This window comes from Harpia harpyja, chromosome 1 (genome assembly GCF_026419915.1).
Source record: "Harpia harpyja isolate bHarHar1 chromosome 1, bHarHar1 primary haplotype, whole genome shotgun sequence".
Classification (NCBI taxonomy): Eukaryota; Metazoa; Chordata; class Aves; order Accipitriformes; family Accipitridae; genus Harpia; species Harpia harpyja.
Window position 1 is genome coordinate 42312167 of NC_068940.1, and position 21375 is coordinate 42333541.

Sequence of the window (21375 nt, forward strand, 5' to 3'; positions counted from 1 at the left end):
CTGCCCAAAGAATGATCAACCAGGGGACCCATGGGCAGCCACCCAATCATCTGCTGCACAGGAGGAGTAAATGCGTCCCAGGTTTAAGAAGCGGTCCAACAGAGAAAGGTGCATTTGAAGCAAAGCCAATGTCATGAGCAAATTGAACGAGTCCTTTCCAAATAGACCCATGCAAAGCACATTGAACGGCAAGGTAAGTGTGCCAAATCAAGGTAAGCTGCAAATAACCACATACAAGACAAGAGCTCTTATGGTTCAGCCAGCTTGGGGGGGGGGGGGGGGGGGGGAGAGAGAAAAAAGTTGATGGGGAAGGGAGACTGTGGAGAGCTTAAGTATTTACAAGCACCTGAGAAAGCCCCAACAGGGCAGATGAAGCCATTCCTTGCTCAACTCTCCTGCCCCGAAAGAAAGGAAGCAACAGTCTCGTACACAATGGATGCAAAGCATCTATGGGAAAAATAGCAGCAGAAGAGAGGTAGCTAGACCCAGGTGAGATACCAAACCTTACCCCATCCAGCCAAGCCACAAAAAGCCATTGTTCATCACTCTTCAGAGGGCAAAGCAGCCCAATCGTGGAGGCATTACTCTGAGGAGCTGCAGGGAAACGTTCATGCCATGCAGCACATCCATCACATCCCAGTGAATTTTGCAAAGTTGAGACATCCACTCCTTCCAGACATTGCTACAGACCTTCCACAGGGATTTGACCTTACCTATAAATATCTCAGCAGACTGACAGCAAGGCACGCCATTTCCTCCACAAGATAATTGGTTTGAGAACTGAAAACAAACAAACTCAGCCAGAGCACACAGGCAGGTCCTGGGCAGTCACTTTATCCAGTAAATGGCCAACAGAAGGCCAAGGACAGCTTCAGCAGCACCTGCAAACCTTATTTTGAGGGTTTCAGGATAGACCTGAACAAAAAAAACCCAACCCTGTTCCATCCCATAAGAACTTAAAATTGAAAAAAAAAAATGCTTTAGTTCCACATAGGGACAAACCCAAATCCTTGCAAAATTTTTCATAAGAGGGATACTACCTAGAAATTCAAACGCTTGCCTGAGATGGAAAATATCAACGCAAGACTTCAGCATGCCACTGGAAAGCAAGGGAAGCATGCCACGGCTCCTCCATGGCATGAGAGCCCCACACAGCTCTCCCTGACCCCTGCCCACAGCCCCCATGAGCCGGGACTCACCACAGCACCCAGACACCCTGCTGACAAGCACAGCGTAAATGCAGCCCAATTTCCAAAAAGCTTTTATTTGGGGGCAGATGCATTTTCCAAGCACAGGCACTTGGCTGGAAAGCTGTTTACCACCTCTCATGAACTTGGCTCTGCACAGCACGGCTCCTGCCCCTTGCAAGCATTCCTGGGAAAGTATCTTTTTTGGCGATCTCCACTGCAGTAACACAGGCTGCAGATCTGACGCCCCGTTTACAATACCTCGAAGGAGGGGAGATAAGGGCAGGAAATGCCTCTCGGCATACCACGTGTGGCACTCCCACCCTGCTCCTTTTCCAGGCCACTTCTGCTATTGTTTGCTGAAAGATGAACAAATATTTTCAAAAACACACCTGAAGTAGAAACAAGGACCTAATTCTGCAGGTTTATTAAAGCAAAGAAAGCTTATTTCAGAGTTTCCCTGTTTCCCCCCCAAAAGCTGGAAGCTTTCTTGGTGGTATTAGGACTGCACCTTGGAAAGAGCAACAGGACATTGATTTATAAGGAGAGGAGAAGCATGGCTTGCTCTACTTGCCTGTGTTTCAGCTTTCCTGCATGCACCTCATCCTCCAGCAGCTCCTCTGCTCTCACAACAGAACAAAAGGGAGATTCGAGTGGCCTACAGAAGGGAATGAAATGGAGACGGGAGATCCACAAACACCAGGAGACATCTTCTGGAAGTACCAGACACCAGTGTCTCCTCAAACCAACCAGCAAATGAACCTCTAAAGGAGCAGAGAGGTCACCATGAGAGGTCTTCCTGAAGGGGACACAGCTCAACTTCTCCCAGACTTAGGCACAAGTCCCCTAGCATCCTCCATGGACCCCAGAGCCTCAGAAAGACTTTGGCTCCATCACTCCGGCTGCCTCTTTTCCAATGACCTGGTTTATTCCCTGTACCAAAAAAATGTCACATTGACTTCTCATTGCACAAACTGGTCAGTCTAACTATAGCACAGTTTCAGGCTCCAGCATTTGTTTACCTGCAAAGCAACACAGAAGCTGGCTGTGTGGGTGTCTGTGGTTTGCAAGGCATCGCATTTTGGTTTCTGTTTTATTTAAAGAAGAAAAAAAAAAAGCGCTGTTCCTCGTGTTTGACCGAGCTGTGTTTCCATGAACTCAGCAGATCTGCCCGTCGCTGTGCTGAGCACATCCTGCCAGATGCACGTGGCCCCTGGCCCTGCAGGGACAACGGGCGACTATTTCAGGAGCCAAAAGGAAGGTGAGATGCTCACTATTGTATTGCGCTCATGCCATCACTTTCCTCTCGGCACTGCGGCAGAGAAAGACCCGCTCCAACCATGTCAAAGATCAGTCTCTACAAAGGGCATGCAAGTGTCGGCAAACACAATCTTTTTTTTTAAAAAGTTTGCATTTCCTGTACATTTTGTCTCACGTTAGTACAAGATTCATCTCACTAAGCCCAAAAGGACTTTCAGGGGACTGGTTATTCACTTGCAACACGAGAAGAGATGGCGATTCTATGAAGCGAGAGTTTACTGAGTCAGTGGTTGCAACAAGCTGCCTACCCTGTACCACCAACCCTGCCTGGAGGGGTCCTTCGTCTCCTACACACACACTTCTTCCCATTTTACATTTAGAGGTTGGCACTTGCATCCCGCAATGGAGAAAAACAAGTATGCTTATTCTCTTGTTCCAGCACACACTCAGAGCTGCCCCCCTCGACCTTCCTACAAAGCATTCAACTTGCAGACACTTTGCCATAATATTGCTGAGGTTGGAGCTGGATCCATTAAAAGAGCCATGCTGCTGCGTGATGCTGGGGAGCCTTCTTGTCTCCCCACCAGACGATGAAGCTGGAAGTAAGACCTGCAAATCCTCTGTCACATCTCCCCAAGGCACTACTTAAAGCACAGCATGATACTGAAGCAGAACGCAAACACTTATAAGAGTCCTTCACTTAAGTGTCATCAAATGACTTCAGTTTTATTCCACTTAAAAAAAATAAACACAAACCATGGAAGAGCAACCCTTGAATGGGACACCTTGAAATGAAATAGAAGAATTCTCTAGTTGCTGAACTAAGTTGTGCATCTTTGAAGCAAAGGTAAAATTCAAGACCCAGGTATGCGAGCAGCGACTTCTGAAATCAAGATCATTCGCATTCGCTGTATCACTTGTGGGGAGGCACCTGCAGGATTGGGCCCAGCCGATTAGGTGAAGCGTCTGCGTTTGCAGCATAAAGTCAAGTCAGTGGCATGAAGAGCGACAGAAATAGCCCTCTCCTCCCCACCCCAAGCTAATCTTCTCTCAGCTGGAATTGGAAACCAAGCATGAAAGCCTATAGGAGGGATCTGAGCACATAAGTAGCCTGCAGAGGACATGGCTGCCCAATTTATTTATGTCATTAAGAGTCAACTCCTGCACCATGGCAAGGTGAGAAATTGCCAAATTGACCCCTTCTGCTTCCTACAAGGGCCAAGGCCAATCTATGCCATCATCCTGCCCCATGAAATGCTAGATGACCAGCCCATCACAGCCCTTTTGCTGAACCCATCCTCTGGCAACGAGCACCAACGAAGAATTCACAGGCTTCTCTTTCAGGCATCACTTTCAGGATTGCCACTGCTTGATGATCCAAAGTGGCTGAAGATGCATGTTGTGTATTGCTGTTTCTGCCGTTGGCCAGGATCTCCCCAAAGTCTCGGAGGAAGCAGCAGAGCAGATCTTCATAGCTTGCTCCCCGATGAGGGAAAGAGCTCATTGGCAGCCCAGCAGCCGTAACACTGTCTGGAGACAGCCAGAAAGCTACTGAGAGAAGGAAGTGAGAGACTTGAGGGACAGGCAGGAGCAGTAGGGAAAGAAAGGCCCAGGAGTTCAACTGTCCCCAAGGGAGAACAAGGAGGGGGACACAGGGGGGCTGCCCAACGCATGGATGTGCCACGGGGCTGACCATACACAAAGACCCAAGGTCCGTTCCCTCCCTCCCCACAGCCCAGACCAGGGGTGAGAAGGGCAGCAGCATCCCCCTCCCACCCTCCCTGGAGGAACATGTTCCAAGTCATTTCCTAAACCGTGTCACTGCCGAGCACGTAACTACGCCAGCTCTGCCAAGGCGCTCCCCACCCCACCACTGTCACGCAAGCTGCTCCTTGTAGCAATCTGCAATACATTTGGGACGATGGGAAACCAAACCCCACTTCTGGCCTGCAGATGGGAACAGTGAGCCCTGTTCTGGATCAAGAGCTCTCAGGGTTTGTAGAGTTTTTTGGGTGTTTTTTGTTTTGTTTTTATTAGTACAGGGTGATCAAGACAAGAGGGTCTTTCATGCTAAGACCACCACAGCCTAGAACCAGGATTTCCTTCCTTATTATAACTGCTTCTCTCACCTCCTGCCTTTTGGAAAAACATTTAATTAGAGCATCGTCAACAAGGGCACTGCATCAAGCCCAACCACCCAACTACCCAAACCACTACAGCCTTACGCACCTATAACAGGGGACTCAGCCACTGGGTCTTCCAAATGAAGACAGACAGCGGGTCAGATACCAACAGCAACCATACAGCAAACTGAGAAAGGGAGCTCAAATCACAAGAGACACACCTGCCCCTCCGAGGAATCACGGCCCCAAAACATTTGCTTTCATCTGCAATGCTACAGGACAGTCACACTTCCTACAAAGCCCAGGGGAGGAGGAGGAAAGAATGACCATGGTGAAAGGCTGCAGTGGTAAGCAATTCAAAACACAGCACTTCCAGCCTCCTGAAGGGTCTCCTTTCTTTTCTGAAACTGAAATTGTTATTTCTCTAATATCACACCCTGCCAGACAGGTTGTACCACCTCCCTTGTCTGGATCTCTGTGCAACCACTGCGACGCGGGTGGGCACTGACCACCATCTCCTCCAGGATGTCAGGGCTGATAGCAAAGCTGAAATCAGAAACCTGCCGCTGGTAACACACACACCCTGAACGCAGCCCAAGGCGGCACATTAAACAACAGCTTGACATGCACCTAAGCCAGTACTTTCAAAATAATATGCAACAAACCCTTTTCCAGAGGTCAAGAGCATCCACTGATGAACAGATGAATACTGAACAAGGTCACTTGCTTGACTTCAGGCAGCCAACTCACTGCAAGAGCTACACCATCACCTCAGGATTGTTATTCCTAGTCCTGGGCTCCAGCCATGAGGTACTGGTGAAACCCTACTCGTCCCTCGGTGCTACTCTAACAGCTCCGGCCGTTGCTTCTGGTAGCAAATTCTCCTTGAACGCACCATGTGATTCTCCCTGCACCGTGCTGCGACCCCCACAGCACCCACAGGTTAACCACACAGAGGAGTGAAAATTATGAAAATTGTTGCTGCATGATTTAATTTCACCGGTATTTTAGAAGCAAACAGCTCCTTTCCTCACTCAGGGCTTCTGCAGCATTTTAAGCAGCAGATGCTCAGCGCTACCAAATGAATGGTTCCTCCTGAAGGAACGAAGGGGAAAATGGCAGGAAACATCACTTTAAAAAGAAAAAAAGAATCAAAAAAAAAAAAAAGAGGTTTCAGCCAAGACCCCTTGGAGAACATAAATCCTACAGTCTGCCCTGGAGTGCTAGTGAGGAAGAGCAGGTACAGAAGTCTTCTGGGCGAGAGATCTCATCAGAAATCGGGAGTTTCGGGAGAGATTCTTGGCTTTCCCGCAGGTTCCTTGTATGCAAAGTAAGTAACTTAATCTGTGCCCCAATTACCTTCTTAAAGTGAAGATACTGTTTTACCGATCTGCAGCAAAGGAAGTTTCATTGCTGCTTGATGCAAAGGTAAGTTTGGTGGTGAAGGTGCATCAACGTAAGTTATTTTTCTAGCTTAATGGAAAGCTCAAAATTTAAAGCTAAATTCTTCCCCAGAGAATTAAACACATTTTGGTTCGGCCACTTTATCTCTAGTTCCAGATAATCTCTCCCTCTTCAACGAGCTCCTTCCTAGCAGTGGGAATGAAATACAAGCAAGAAGAAAAAAAGTGAAACAGCAAGTCAAAAAATCTCTTTGAGCCAATGCTGGTAACAGAAAATTTTAAGTGCCTCATTCTTTTCTCCTCCCAACTGTTCCACTCGTAACAATATTGGCAGTTGTTTGAGGAAAGCCCCTCAGTATTTTCACTATATATTTCCTGTAAACACTCAACACAGCACAATATACATTCTTTTTCTCACCAATATTTCAATGTGGGCTTCCTTAAAAAAGGACCTGCTGTGCCAAGCAGTCCTCCCCCACATCAGCGTCCTTGGAAACACGCTGCTCTTTCCAGTGGCACCTCAGTGACGAGCAAAACAAATCTGTGGTGGTCCCCAGATGTACATATGCCAGCCATTAAGCTCCTATCTACAGCTGGAGACCTGGGTCTTTGGGTTCATTGGACACGGCCGCAGCCACGGAGGGCTTTGCTTTAGTAGGACACAAGCCCAAGCACAGCTTACATGCGTGATTTAAGAGCGAGGCAGAGCATTAAAGCTAGACCCGCTCAGCGCTTGTTTCCCTCTACATGGTTCTTGTGCAAAGCTGCTCCTTAAGCCCAATTCCCAGTGCAAGGCAGCAGGACTTGGAGGCGTTTTAGAAAACCTTAATCTAGAAGCTCCATAGAGCAAATGCTCTTTTCTGTCTGCTCCACACAGCTCTCTTGAGGCTGCCACTTTTCTGCATTAAACTGTGCTTGCCTGGGTAGATTTTCAAATCTAGAACCTTTATGTTGATAGTTTTTATGTTCATTACAAGTCTGGGGTTCTTCTTCCCCTCTCCATTTTTATTCCCTAGCATCCTACTTACCAACCAGGCTCCGGAGGCGAGGCAGCCAAGCTCCGCTCTCACTGGCTCACCCTCCACATCTATGGGCAAGGTGGGCTCTTCCAGCCCCCGGTTTGAGGCGTAGCTCCAGACCAGGCGCTGGGTGCACCTTTGAGGGTGCCTTGGAGCTGCAGAAACTGCTCAGCCTCCTTTTGCTTTCTGAGGGTGAAACCTCAGGTTTGCCTCCTGCTTTCAGGTCAATCAGTGAATCGGTAAAAACAGACACCCTGGGGTCTTGGCCATCAGCTTGCCACACAGAGAAGGGAGAGGGATATTTCAGTTAGTTTGAACTTGAAAATCTAACCGTGATTTTGAATCGAGTTAAAAATCAGAAACTACGTTCGGGGCTCAATTTCAAACTACACACCAAAACGAGCCATCCCCTTTTAACCTGGTATAATAGAGAAAACTATTCAACAGCCTGTAAATCTGCAGAGAGCATGCACTAATTGTACTGATTTTTTTTTTCCTTAGATGAGGACTGTATACATCAAGCCACAAGCAAAGCTCTCCCCTCTGCTCCCCACTGACTGTACCCAAGACAGCACAGACGCAGGCTCGGGGCAGCAGATAGGACTCTAGAGAAGACGATGCTTGAAGACAAGGAAATTTTATTCCTTCAAGAATTCATTACATACCACTCCCCTCTCCCCTTTGCTCTCCCAAAGAAAAGTATCTGCTAACAAAATTTATCTCTAGCGTCAGAGGAGCAGCAGGATCCCTGCCCTTAGGCAAAGAAAGATCAGAACAGGATTTCTGTGCAAACATGAACCGAATCCCAACTTCCCTCGCACGAGAGCAGCCCCATCTTCTGAGCCAGGCAGTTAAATATTGAAGGAAAGGCATGCAGCAGCTCCGATTATGTGGAACAAAAATTAATTGAGGGCATAAGTCTCCGATTCAGCTCTCCATTTATTTTTTCCACAGCACATTATATGTGAGTGTGGGTTGCAATGCAGACACCTGCAGGGAAAGCAGCCCAACCCATCTGTGACAGTGATATTACCTCCTTTTATTTGTTTTTCTGGTTAAAGCTTCCATTTTTTATCAGCCCTGCAACAGACAGATGTGGGGAGTCCTCCAAAACTGCATCCCCCTTCCTGACATTTTAAACTACACATTTAGAGATCTGTAATTTGAAAAACAACAATTTTTTTTCCCAAAACAGGCTTTAAAATGACATGTGAAAAAAACAAAGCTAATTTCCAACAGAATCTCAAAAACACCATCGCAAGAGCCCACACCCTTCCCTTAAGATACAAATTAAAGCCCTATTCGCCCGCACCCCAATCTTTTTAACAGAAATCCTTCTATTGTCTAAAGCCACTTACACACATTTTGGCCCATGGGAAAAAAAGGAAAAAAAAATCCTGGGAACAGCCCTATTCTGGCACAGCAACAAGCTAGATAAGTGCCTGGATTTTCCATATACAGCTCCTAGGCACCTCAAGCCATGCCAACATGGGATGTTTCAGCGGCAGGGCTTCTACAGGGTCTCAGCTATTAAGAGGGATGTGCCTTTCCCAGGGGATGCCCGCTCTCGTTGTCACCTCTGTGCGATGCACCAATGCATTGCACAGAGCTGACAACGAGAGCGGGTACCCCACCTGCCCCCATACAGCTATGCAGCCCCCCCACGGCTGTGCTTTACTACAGCAGGCTGGGGGACGCAGCATCCCCCCAGGGACTTACCATCTGATGGGACTACATTCCTCTACTTTTAATTTTTTCTGGTTTCTTTGCCACAAGAAGAGAGTCCTGCCTTGCTCTTCTCTTTCCAAGGCAAAGGTGTGATTCTGCCAACTTTGTAGCACTGCGGTGACAATGCCAGCGGCCAACGAAGCCACCACAACAACAGTCAGGTGGGAGGAAGGGACAATGCATGTTCGGTTCACGCTGTGAGATGATGCTGGTATGCAAGAGAAGACTCATCCCTGCACATCCATACTGGAGTTTGCTATACCAACGTTGACACCAAGAGATAATAACTACTTCCAAGCTGGACACCTAGACCATAGCACACGGTCCAAGGTCAGGTCCAGTGGGATGCATCAGCTCGTGCAGAAGGTAGGATAGGTCCCCAGGCTACCAGACCACAGGAGCAAATACCATGTAGGCCACTAGCACCAGGCATTTGTCCCCAGCCATGGGACAGATGTCACCAGCTGGGCACAACCACCACCCAACTTGGAGCACCCAGGTGCCAGAGCCAAACATGCCAAACAGCCCATCACGGCATGAAGAGAGGTTTTGAGAGACTGGTAAGAAGCACTGCTGTCAGGATGATGCAGTGCTTTGTGGTGGGCTTGGATATGACTGGCAGGATTTGAAAGTATTTGCTACACGCCTGACAGGAGGAATATTGATTTTGAGGGAGGTTTAAGAGAGGATGCTCTCTCCAACAATCTGATTTACCCTTTTAAAATAGCAGCTGTATTTAATTACTGCTAACAAAATGCTTCCAACTCTTATGCTTACAGACACTATTGAGCATATCTATGATCATTCCAATAATCCTCAAAAGATCTTAACCAAATAACACAAAAAAGGTGCCCTCTGACCCATCCTGCATCCATCAGTGAGCCCGCACGCCTACTTAGGATGGAGTTGCCCACCTGCCTCTGCTGTGCAGGGACCACAGCAGGGTGCCCGCAGGCTCTTCTGGGAGAGTAAAGAGGTGAGATTTTGGGAAAAATGAATTACCCATGCTGCAGTGTGGGATGTTTTGCTCCATACGGCTCAAACATCTGGATTTGTTGTCTAAGGCACAACCCATATACCTTGGTGAACTCTGCAATGAATTACTTATTCCACTGCTAAACCATGCAGATGTCACCCCTCCACTCCAGAAAATTCATCCTCCTGCCCACCTAGACTTTGCAGGTCAAGGTCAGCCACCAGCATGCAAGAAGGGGGCCCTGAGGCTGCTGATCCGACACTAACAGACCTCCAGCACAGCGGGTCAGGCTTCCCTGCAGCATGCCGAGAAGCACCATTCTATAGTTGCTGCTATAGGGTACCACAGTATCAGCCCATTCGCAACGGCAGCAAAGATCAGTGCCACCAGATACTGTTACCGCAGGGCAATCAAGACTGTTTTCCCTTGAAGCCTGCAGAAATATTATAAGGCATCTTCTAGAAAGTTGAACCATAATACTTCAAGAGGACAAAAGCTCCTTAAAATGCAGATCAGCAGAAATCCTGCATGGGAAGCAGGCTGCTGCTGGCAGGCCTTGGCTGAGGAAAAGCATCTCCGCCAACAGCCCCACCACTGCCTCTCGCTTCCACCTCTGCCCAAGCACAGCTCCGGAGTAACTTGCCTTATCTTAGATGCAAACCATCAGATTGAAACAAAACGTTTTGCTAGCCAAACGCTAACAAAATGTTAGTACAGCTTTCTGCAGTGCCAACATCACCAGTTTCAGTCTTAAATCAGACACTCAGAGCAGCTTGCCACTGCCTTGCTTGCGAGGCAGATTTTATGCTTCTAAAGTACCTTATTTTTAGGCGCAGTTATCAACCCGCACATCATCATACGTGCCCTACTTTCTATGTTTTCTGCATCTACTCTTGGCCACAGTCAGAGATGGTACATTGGCTTGACTTGCTGCTCTGACAATATTGTTGCTCTGACATTCAGTTTCATCAAATATTTACCACTGCTTAGTTTGAAAATATGTGTTTGGATACTTTAGCTTAACTTGACTATGAACATGGTACCAGAATTGCTGGTACTGCTCTCCTCCTCATCAGTCTAGTTCTTACTTTGCTTCTGCCATTTCTGGGATTACAAGCACTAGGGCTCTGCTGCCACAGGCCAAAGAGAACCTCATCCACCCAGGAGCACAAGGTTTAGCCATCCTTCTCTGCTGCCTCAATGTGTAGCCATGCCTGGATATGCAAATAGGCAGACCTGCCCAGGGGAGAGACTCTTCCCAAAGATACTGAGATTTAAGGGCCAGAACTCAGCTGGGAAGAATGGCTGGTCTTAAGGGAGACTTTCTGGAGAGCTTCCCAGGCACAGGTACCCACCCTGCCATTTGGTGTGTACCTCACCTGCATATTTGTTCTGAGAAGCAGTTTTATTTGGATGGCAGAAAAATCAGTGTTCTGGTAGTGAAAGTCAAATTCAGGTAGCAGGGGCATCTTAAAGCCAGAAATCGGATCTAATCCTGCAGATGGTGGAGACAGCCCTTCTGCATCCCGCTGACACATCTACAGCACAAGCTCCCGCCAACTGCTTTGGTGGGTTAAGCAAGTCAGCAAGCAAAGCTCACCCAGTACAAAGCCCCTCTTAATTTCACATACCAGATGAACTCTTGCTCAGGAACTCGGGAATAAAAAGCCAAGTCCTACACAAATCCCCAAATCTCACCTTAGCACCATAAAGTAGAGAAAATAATGGTAGATATTACTGGACAATTCACAGCCAGCATGGGGCTCACGCTTTCCTTGGCCTTTCTCCTCATGTGGTGTATTGGTTTTGTGTGGCAAGGTTTTGGTAGCGGGGGGGGGGGGGGGGGGGGGTTACAGGGGTGCCTTCTGTAAGAAGCTGCTGGAAGCTTCCCCTGTGTTCGACAGAGCCCATACCAGCCGGCTCTAAGACGGACCCACCGCTGGCCAAGGCTGAGCCCATCAGCGATAGTGGTAACGCCTCTGTGATAACATTTTTAAGAAGGAAAAAAAAGTTGGGACGGCGGGATTCGGCAGCCGGAGAGAGGAGTGAGAACATGTAAGAGAAACAACCCTGTGGACACCAAGGTCAGTGAAGAAGGAGGGGGAGGAGATGCTCCAGGCGCCGGAGCAGAGATTCCCCTGCAGCCCGTGGTGAAGACGGTGGTGAGGCAGGCTGTCCCCCTGCAGTCCATGGAGGTCCACGGTGGAGCAGATATCCACCTGCAGCCCGGGGAGGACCCCACGCCGGAGCAGGTGGGTTCCCGAAGGAGGCTGTGACCTCGTGGGAACCCCGCGCTGGAGCAGGCTCCTGGCAGGACCTGCGGATCTGTGGAGAGAGGAGCCCACGGAGCAGGTTTTCTGGCAGGACTTGTGACCCCGTGGGGGGCCCACGCTGGAGCAGTCTGTGCCTGAAGGACTGCACACCGTGGAAAGGACCCATGCTGGAGCAGTTCGTGGAGGACTGTCTCCCGTGGGTGGGACCCCACGCTGGAGCAGGGGAAGAGTGTGATGAGTCCTCCCCCTGAGGAGGATGAAGCGGCAGAAAATAACGTGTGATGAACTGACCGTAAACCCCATCCCCGTCCCCCTGTGCCGCTGGGGGGTTGGTAGAGAATCCAGGAGTGAAGTTGTGCCCGGGAAGAAGGGAGGGGTGGAGGGAAGTTGTTCTGAGATTTGGTTTTATTTCTCATTACCCTACTCTGGTTGATTTGTAATAAATCAAGTTAATTTTCCCTAAACTGAGTCTGTTTTGCCCGTGACGGTAATTGGTGAGTGATCTCTCCTGTCCTTATCTCGATCCACAAGCTCTTTGTTATATTTTCTCTCCCCTGTCCAGCTGAGAAGGAGGGGGAGTGATAGAACGGCTCTGGTGGGCACCTGGCATCCAGCCAGGGTTAACCCATCACATGTGGGTATTTGACTTTTGAGCTGTTGAGCAAGTAATCAAGCAGGATTTGTGCCTGTGAAATGCTGCCAACATCCAATATTGCCACATGGAGCCACTGTAGAGCAATGCCTCATACTTGGGGTTTTCCCATACAGATCATTAGAGATGCCGTGACTATGCCATAATGTCAGATGGAGCAGTTGGGACAAAGTTAAGGCAACCAGCAATGAAGAGCAAAGCTGCACATCTCCAGCCTTCCCCTCCTAGGCTGTCCCCTCCTAGGCTGTCCCCTCTCTTCTCTTCCAGAAATACCCAACCTGCCACTCCTGCCCCTTCCAGCTCAAGAGCAAAGCATCAAGACGCAGGTAGCATGCCGAGCAGCCCCTCACCTACAGAGCAGAGGCGAGAGCTAATGAGAAAACTCACAAGGGAGGTCTCTTGGCAACACAGGGTAAGAGAAAAGGAGGGGAAAATTGCTGCCAGCTTGTTTGTGTGCACTTAAGGTGGCATTTCCAACCCTGTAATTGTTGCATAATGAATTTAGCAATGGAGTTCAAGAGCTATGATTCATTCAGGCCAAAAAAACATGAGTCAGCGCCCAAAGAATCATGAGATGTTAGAATTATATACATTTAACTTGAGCTTGACAAATCCGAAGGAGCAGTGTAACAGCAGAGTGTCTCAGCACAACTCAAAACATCATGCAAATATCCCCACTCCTCCTCCCAGCCAACGCAAGATGAGAGCAGCACGAGAGCAGCGCCTAGGTCAGCTGTTGCAAATAATTTACGCCTGCCACTTACACTCAGCTCAGGTTATCAGCCCCAGCTCAGATGCTGCCTCTTACCTAGTGCTCACACTGACTCACCGAGAAAGGTGATAAGGTCCCATCCAGCCTCAGAAAAGACTTTTGTGCAATCTTGCTGTGGACCTCTGGGGAGAGGAACACTCCGGATGCTCATTTCACTGTGTGCGACCAGCACAAAAGCCAGACAGAGGACAGGGGAGGAGAGCAGAGGTGGCTGTGGGAGGCTGGCGGTCAGGGTGCTACAGCAAACCACAGAGGTGGTGGTGGGAAAGGAGTGCAGATCTCTGCAGGGGATCGAGCAAGAAACAGGGCAGACTTATTACAGAAAAGGATGCCTAAGGTTAAGGAGCATGTGCAGATTGCAGGGAGGTGATGCAGAGAAGACCTCATGAAAAATAAGATGTTTTCCTAGCTCTCTTGGGTGATCTTGTTTAAGTCATGCCCTGTATTCTGTGCTTACAGAGCTTGCATATATGGAAAGGAAAGTTATTTTGAAGTGAGATAGGGTGCAAATTCAAAGCAGAACAACTATTCTGGGTTAACTCCCCAGGTGGGTTCTTATTCTAGAGTGGCAGTACCTTTTTCTAGTTTATTTCACTTTAAAAATAGATTAGGCCAATGGTTCTGATCTGCAAGGCCATGGTAGCTGGCCCGCTGCTTTTAGAGCATCCTTAATTAGGGCCTGGATATGGGGACATGGGGGTTCCAGGATGCAGATTTGATAGTCCAAATTTGGAAACATTAATCTAAACCAGGAATGAAACAACCACCTGCAGGAGGGTCTGCACGGACACCGCTTGGGCAGGACCTGCTGCACAGCAGCTATTCCTGCAGCAGGCACACGGGAACGCACCTCAGCAGGGGCACAGACCATACAACACGCTCTGCCAACCACGCACCAAACAGCACTAGATGAAACCCCCAATCTGCACTTCGCACGCAACCAAAAACCTTCTTATAATGTTTTTATTTGAGGTTCATTTGAATTTACCATTTATCAAGCTTCCATTTAGCCTCATTAATCACAGCCTATCAAGCTCTTTCAAATGCAAACATAGAAAAGTACCCAGCAACTGCACTTCTCGGTTTATCCTTCTGCTGGAATTATGGAAGGCTACGAAGCAGGAATGCCAACCCACCTGTCTCCTGCTTTTCAACCACTTCCCATGGGATGAAATCAGCTGACTATTCTGGAAAAAAACACACTGATCTCTTTCCTGACAGCTAGCAACATTCAAGGATAGCAAACAATGTGTCGTGCAGGAGAAAGTGCATCCCTGTGAAAGTCGAGGGGAGAGGCAGATAGGCAGCTCCCGGCAGCACCGGTACCTGCATCAGCACGCAGATGCTGTCTCTGGAAGCAGGGATGGCCAAGCCACCTTTGTCAAAGGCTTCGCATTTCCTATCCGGGCCCCTGGAGCCAGAGATCTCTCAGCTCACCTAATCCACGTCGAATGATATGCCATTTGTTTGCATTGTATGGGTATTAAGGCTTAACCTTCCTCGAGCTATTCATATTTTTTTTCCTTGGTGCCTACGTGGCTGTTAAACCCAGTATCAACATGCTTCTGTAAGACCTGCAAGGAAAAGGTCCATCAGGAAGAACCACATTACTCTGAAAGTAACATTTGCCCCAGCTAGCAGAGGTGGCGAGGGGTGCCGCCAAGTCCAGACTCAGTCCAGTATCATCAGTTCTCACTGACAAACCCTTTCCCGCTTTGCCGTGAGACCCTGGGTGTAGCATTGATTCCTCTCACCTCCCAAAGTCTGACAGTTTTTTTCCGCTGCCCTTCGTCTGTGCTGTTTGCTCAAGCCAAGTGCAGCGCTACCCCCCGAAGTGGGAACTATCCTGATTTCAGAGGGGAAGGTGCAAGCAGCCGGTGATTTGCATCCACAATTACCAGTCCCTTACACTGCTGCCAGGAGCAAGGCAAGCTGTGCTTCACGCTGAGCCCGCCGCCAAGCTGGACCTGGCATAGGAGTGGGCTTTGGCTTACTCAGAGCTGGAGTCTGACTGCTCCTGGGTACTGTGACTCTCCAGCACCTCCACCCCAGCCAGCAAAGCACCTGGGCTCGGCTGTCCTTTCAGGAGCGTCAGCTTCAAAAAAAAAATTTTAAAAATATAGTATCTATCTATATATATATATATAAAGAAAAACCATGTTGGACAGCAAAAAGTGACAGTCAACAAATGAACATGCCCTAAACAAGACTTTGGCAAGCGGCACAGCTGGTGTTGACCGGCAGCAGCGCAGGCCGAATGGTGCTGTTGAGATGAATGAGCAAGGGAGCACGTGGAAGGGAGATGACGAGAGACAAGTAGATTAATAGAAGACGACAGATTTCTAGGAAGATTGCGATAAGCCTCTTTAAACTTCCCTAAAGGATGAGCCAGCTGGCAAGGCCATCCTAGGAGGTGGTGTAACTCGAATAACAGCCTTGCAAAAAGCCAACAGCTGACCCCTTTCACACATCCCAGCTCACTCCTGCAGCTCTTTAAGCAAGGAGGGCTGAATATGCAGAGCCTGGATGCTTCTACACCAGCGCTCGCCTGCAATTACAGCCCTCCTTGCAGAGAAGCTGCCAGCCCTGAACAATTTTCAACAAGCAAACAAGCAATGAGGTCGGGCTGACCATTAGCGCCAGCAGAGCACATCGTCCCGCTCTCCCCAGCCCTGACCAGCCGTACGGCACGTTTCATTGCCCACGCAGGGGCTAATCCTGACCCGCATTCCCAGCCACAGGCCACAAAGCTGCCAGGCACGGCTGGGGAGAGGCATGTCGCTCCTGAAAACGGCTTGGCCAAAGCAGGGACGGGGACGGCAAGGTGATGAGCGGGGTCCCTGCATCATGCTTTTGCCTCCCTCCTAAATTCAGCTCTGCTGGGATCCCCAGCAGAGCCAAGTTCTCCAAAAACTTTACACCCCAGTGAGCAGTTTCACCCTCCGAGGAGGAAGAGGAAAAGGCTGTCCACAGGGGAACGCAAGCTTGAAATGTTAAGATTTTTATAGTTTAAGGGACGATACCTTCAAAACCTGTTTGGAGGTGGAGTGGATACCATGCACAGGTATGGCTAACAGGAAGAGTTCGCTACATCCCCTTTCCAGTGCCTCAAAACCCCATAAGTATTTGAAACTGGAGGTATGACCTGGGGCAGCAGAGGGTTTCAGGATGAAGAAGAGCAGCAGCCAGTTTGTTTGATATCAGGCAAGTTTTTCTTCTTAGGCCAATTAGCTGGTGATATAATTTGCCCACTAAGGTCACTGAATCATCATTTAGCAGTTTCAAAGGAGACAAGATGAACTGCAGGCCAATTTTCCCCCTCCAGCTCAATGAGCGATTCAAAATGCTGTTGATGATAGTGGTTCATAAGTATCTGGCAGAGGATTTGAGAGGGCAATTTGTTGCCCAAAAAGAGACTGACCTATTTCATGCCAAAGAAGCTAAGCCTGTGAAGATGTAGGACCTGATTTTGCTATCTTACTTTACCCAAGAGCTGCCAAACTTGAGTCAGGCATTGGTAAAAGCAAAAAGAAGCAGCAGACCCAAAAACAGGTTAAGGAAGGTCACAGTCAAAACCCACTTTGTGAACTGCAGGCAAGAGATGTTTCTAAGGATGGGGATAAGAAAGGAGTAACATCCCCAGAAGACTTTTAGCACAAACCCTGCATTTTCCCAAGTTTATATAAGATAAAAATGAGACATCCCCTCATCCACAAAAGCTTCATTATTTGTCAACCTCAGGCTCCATAACCAGTAAACACTGGTTGATGTTTTTCTTCTTACTGGATGAAGTGTGCCTACAGGCAACAGGCATTTTATAAATTATTAAACCAAGGGAAAATAAGGTTCCAACAAAGTGGCTGCAGAAGCACCAAGGAGCTGGTACAATTGGTACCAGCACACTCACACAGAGTCATTTTTCCTGCAACGACGGACGCAACAAGAAGGCATTGTTAGAAATGGGCAGCCTGGACACGTGGTCTTGATGGCAAAAAGAAGACACCGTATCTCAGCATTTCATCACATCCACCACAGATATCTGAAGTTCAACACTTTAAACCTTATTTTTCTTACGAAATAGTCACTTATGTTTTCCAGTCAGAAGGAAAATAAGTGGGGTTTTTTTTTTTTTCAACTTCATGAGAGGTCTCAGGACATGAAGCAAAACCCATAAAACTAATGTAATAAGAGTATTTTCAACGTCATCCACAGTTTTTAGTCCAACCCATAGTGTAGAGATTAAACAAGGAAGGGAAAAAAATAAACAAAAAAAGTATTCTTCACATTCAGGATTTAATACATTACGTCTTTCACAACGAACACGATCCCCCTTCCAGACTAAATTCAGTTCCAGCCAGAAAAACCCCTTCTGCTTTCTGCCATAACAGCGCTTGGCCCTTCCATCTGTGAAAAAGCACTTAACAGTAACAGCAGGGCTCAGGGCACCCGGGTCAAGGCAGGCTGGGTCAAGGTGAAAGCTAGGGCAGCTCAGGCAGCCGCTTCTCCCGAGGTTCCCTGAGCATTTGATAGGGAACACAGGAGGGCTCAAACAGAGACGGTTTGGGGTTTTTTTCTCCCCCTCGGGTTTGCGAGCCCTCTGCTTTCCTTGACAATTTGTGAGAAGCCACTTTTCTCTGCTACTCCGTTACAGCTTAAAGCATCCTCCTCGAGCAGTTATCACGGTGCAGAAAAGATCTTTTCACGATAAGTAAGCAAAGACATAAACGTGAACTTGTAGGCTTGTCAACAGAAAGCATCTCTACCACCACTGACGCCTCAGACCCCTGAGCTGGAGAAGGGGCTGAAGTTCAGGCTGAAGTTCCCCTGGTCTGCCAGCATCTGAAGGAGACTCTGTCCGAGAAAGACCTTCATCTCGCACAGAAACCAGTACTTGCAATCCTGATGCCATTTCAGGAATTACAGTTGCTTATATTTATGCTACTTCCAGTATATTTCTTCCACACCCGAATCATGCCAAAAGGGAGAGGATTTCTAAATACAATAAGGAAAACGCATTCACGAGCAAACGCAAGAAATTCACATCTTCAGTGACTTGGCTTTTGCACAAAGACCCACGGTACAAACGTGTACTTAAATACCAATGCCACGCGTTCAATGGAGTCAAAACTGCCTTAAAGTGGTAATTGCGTCCCCAGCATTAGATGCGGCCAAGGTAAGGTTAGCCAAATTTACCGAGGGATTAGCCGGGTGCCTGACGCTACCCGGGGAAGGCAGCGGACTGCATTATTTCAGTGACTCCCGCCAGCCCGGTCTAGAATTGCACAGGGCTGGAGTTACCGAAACTCCGCGGCGTGATTACAGCCGCTGCCCTGGCCGCGGCGGGGACCCCGCTCCGCGCCCGCGGAGCGCTCCGCGGCCCTGGCAGCGCCCGGGGCGGGGCGGGGACACATACACGGACGGACACCCCGACGGACACCCCGCTCCCCGGGGGAGGGAGAGCGAGGAGCCCCAGCGCCGCGCCCGCAGCATCCCGCTCGGCGGCGGCCGCCGGCCCGGCCCGGCCTGGCCCCGCTCCGCTCCCCTCCCCGCACTGCCGCGTCCCCGGACCCGCACTCACCCGCGGCAGCTCCACGCGGCGCAGCGGGCCTGGCCAGGCAGGTGGGCAGGCGGGCGGGCGGGCGAGTGAGCAAGCAGGCAGGCAGGCAGGCAGGCAGGCAGGCAGGCAGGCAGGCAGCGGCGCCGCGCAGCCCCGGCCCCGGCCCCCGCCCGCCTCAGGCTCCGGCTCCGGCTGCGGCTACGGCCGCCGCTCCGCTCCGCCCCGAGGTGGGGCCGCGGAGGGGGGCGCGGCCGCGGAGGGGGCGCGGATCCGGCACGCCGCAGCCCGCCCCTCCGCCCGGCCCGGCAGGTGGAAGGCGCGGAGCGGAGCGAAGTGGGGGAGCATCCCCGGGGATGTGGCAAGAGCGGCTTGCGCGGAGCGTCCTGCCTCCCGTGGTGCGGGGAGGGTCCTTGAGAAACGAGGGCTTGTCGGCATTTGGGCGGGTGGGGCTGGGGGGGGGGGGTGTAATTAAAATAAATAAATATTTTTTAAAAAGGTCTTCAAGTTTTGGGGGAAGGTTGCAGCCGCGCCTCGGCCTTCCCGAGGCTGCCAAAAAGATTTGCCCTGGCTTCTGGCTGGGCGCAATGCGGGGTGCTCCTGCCTGTGCTGAAGTTGGTAGGTCTGGGGAGGATATCCGGGTTAGAAACCGTTTTGCCCTTTTTTCAGCGTAAATAGCCGAGCCCGGCAGCAGGTTCCTGTTTGCCACAGAGCCAGCTGATGCTAGGGACAGGGTCCCAGAGCATTTTTTAGGAGAAACTAAAAGCCACCCCCAACGCAATGCAACATTCACGTCAGGCTTTTAAAGCACAGTGCCTGATGCTGAAAACAAATGCCATTCCTGAAGTATGCCTCATGCCCATTTTAGAGACAGACAAAGAGAGGCAGATAAGAGCCTTTGCCAGGAGTCAAAGCCAGTCACCAGAGCTGGGAGAGAAGCCAAGAAGCCTCCTGGGCCAGGGAGTGGCTCTCGGGAGCCCACGCTCACCCCTGCATGGGCTGGGAGCGGAGCAGAGAGGATTCCTCATGCTGCTGTCAGATATTGTGTCTGGGATCAGTTGTCTTTTCTGGGGTGAAATAGGTTTCAGAAGGTTTGGAGAATTAATCATCATCAGCCCTATTTCTCCTTGAGAAAGGGCCTCCGCCCAGACCTAACAGATCAACGGGGAGACAGCTCTGACCATCAAGCTGTGGGGTTTCATTAAAACGTTCTAGCTCAACAAATGCCTTTTGGTTTGAAATGTGACTTGCTCCTTTGAACAGGATAACATGTTGGAAAGTGTTTATGGGTAATAAACCTGGATCTTTGCAATTATACATGAGTGTAAGAGTGCATCCAGAGTGTGAAAGTCTGATTAAGGTGGGAGTTTACTCTGACGAGTGTCTGGGAGTTCTGTCCAGAATTCACACATTACTGCTGCAACATGGCAGAACTGTGCTTTAAGAGTCCAAGTGACACATGGAGACGTGCCTTAACTGTACAAACTTGTCTTGTTGCTGCATTTGTACATGCAAAAATCTGGAAAACAAAGTTGATGAGAAGAAAGTACATCCATGTCCTCCTCCTCACTGGATCCACCGAGGTGTGGGTGCAGGATGGGAGGAATGGGAAAACTTTTAGCCAAGTTAAAGTTTAGTTACGGATCTAGGACTACACTTAGATCCTCACCAGCCAGAGACCTTGGCAGCCCTGGGCTGTGCAGGGTGGAGGAGGCTTTCCAAAGCGTGAGTCTGGCAGCCGGAGCCTTAGCTCAGGGCACTGGAGAGCTGAGCAACTTCGGACCAGTCTCTGAAGTCCATAATTCAGTTGTCTGTTTATTTAAAATGTGTTGTAAGCACAGCTGCTTTCTGAGGCACGTATGGTAATGATGGGGGGAGTCACATAAATAAACTGGCTCCGCACCAGACCAGTGAGTCAGCGTAAAGAGCTGAAATGCATGTTAACAGTTAGAGGATCAAAAAAAAAAAAAAAAGACGACTCATTTTCTGTTCAAATTTGGGTATGAGCATTGCGATTGTGAAGATAAGGACAGCTACCACGTCAGCAGGCTCTTGTGGTGCCCAGAGCCCAGGAATGGAGAAGGTGCAGATCTCCAGGGCAGAGGGAGGGCTGAGCACATCAGAGAGAGCCCGCAGGCATCCGCATCATCCTCATTTTTGCTGGGAAATCAAAGCTTTTCCTTCAGTTGCCAATACAAAGATTTGGAGCTAGAATAGAAATACAATTTGTTTTCTAATACAGTCAAAATTCATTGCATCAGGTTTTCTTTTTTTTTTGGTGGGGTACAAATTAAAATATTACAAAGATCTAGGTTAAGAAAAAGGATATTTCAAAAGTAAGGTTTCATAAAAAGCACTACTAAAACATCCAGCATTTTCAAAGACCCAGTTCTTTGCGTCTCCTTCCTCATCCGGTGTTCAATCCAAT

General features: G+C 49.2%; 1 protein-coding gene across 1 annotated transcript in view; it reads right to left on the reverse strand.

Moving 5' to 3' along the window:
* Positions 1-19037, reverse strand: part of PPP1R16B (protein phosphatase 1 regulatory subunit 16B) — a 64983-nt gene extending 45946 nt beyond the window's left edge. Inside the window, exon 1 of the mRNA XM_052789576.1 lies at positions 18972-19037. The gene's annotated coding sequence lies outside the window, so the exon portion shown is untranslated. The remainder of the gene's footprint in view (positions 1-18971) is intronic.
* Positions 19038-21375: the final 2338 nt, after the last annotated feature.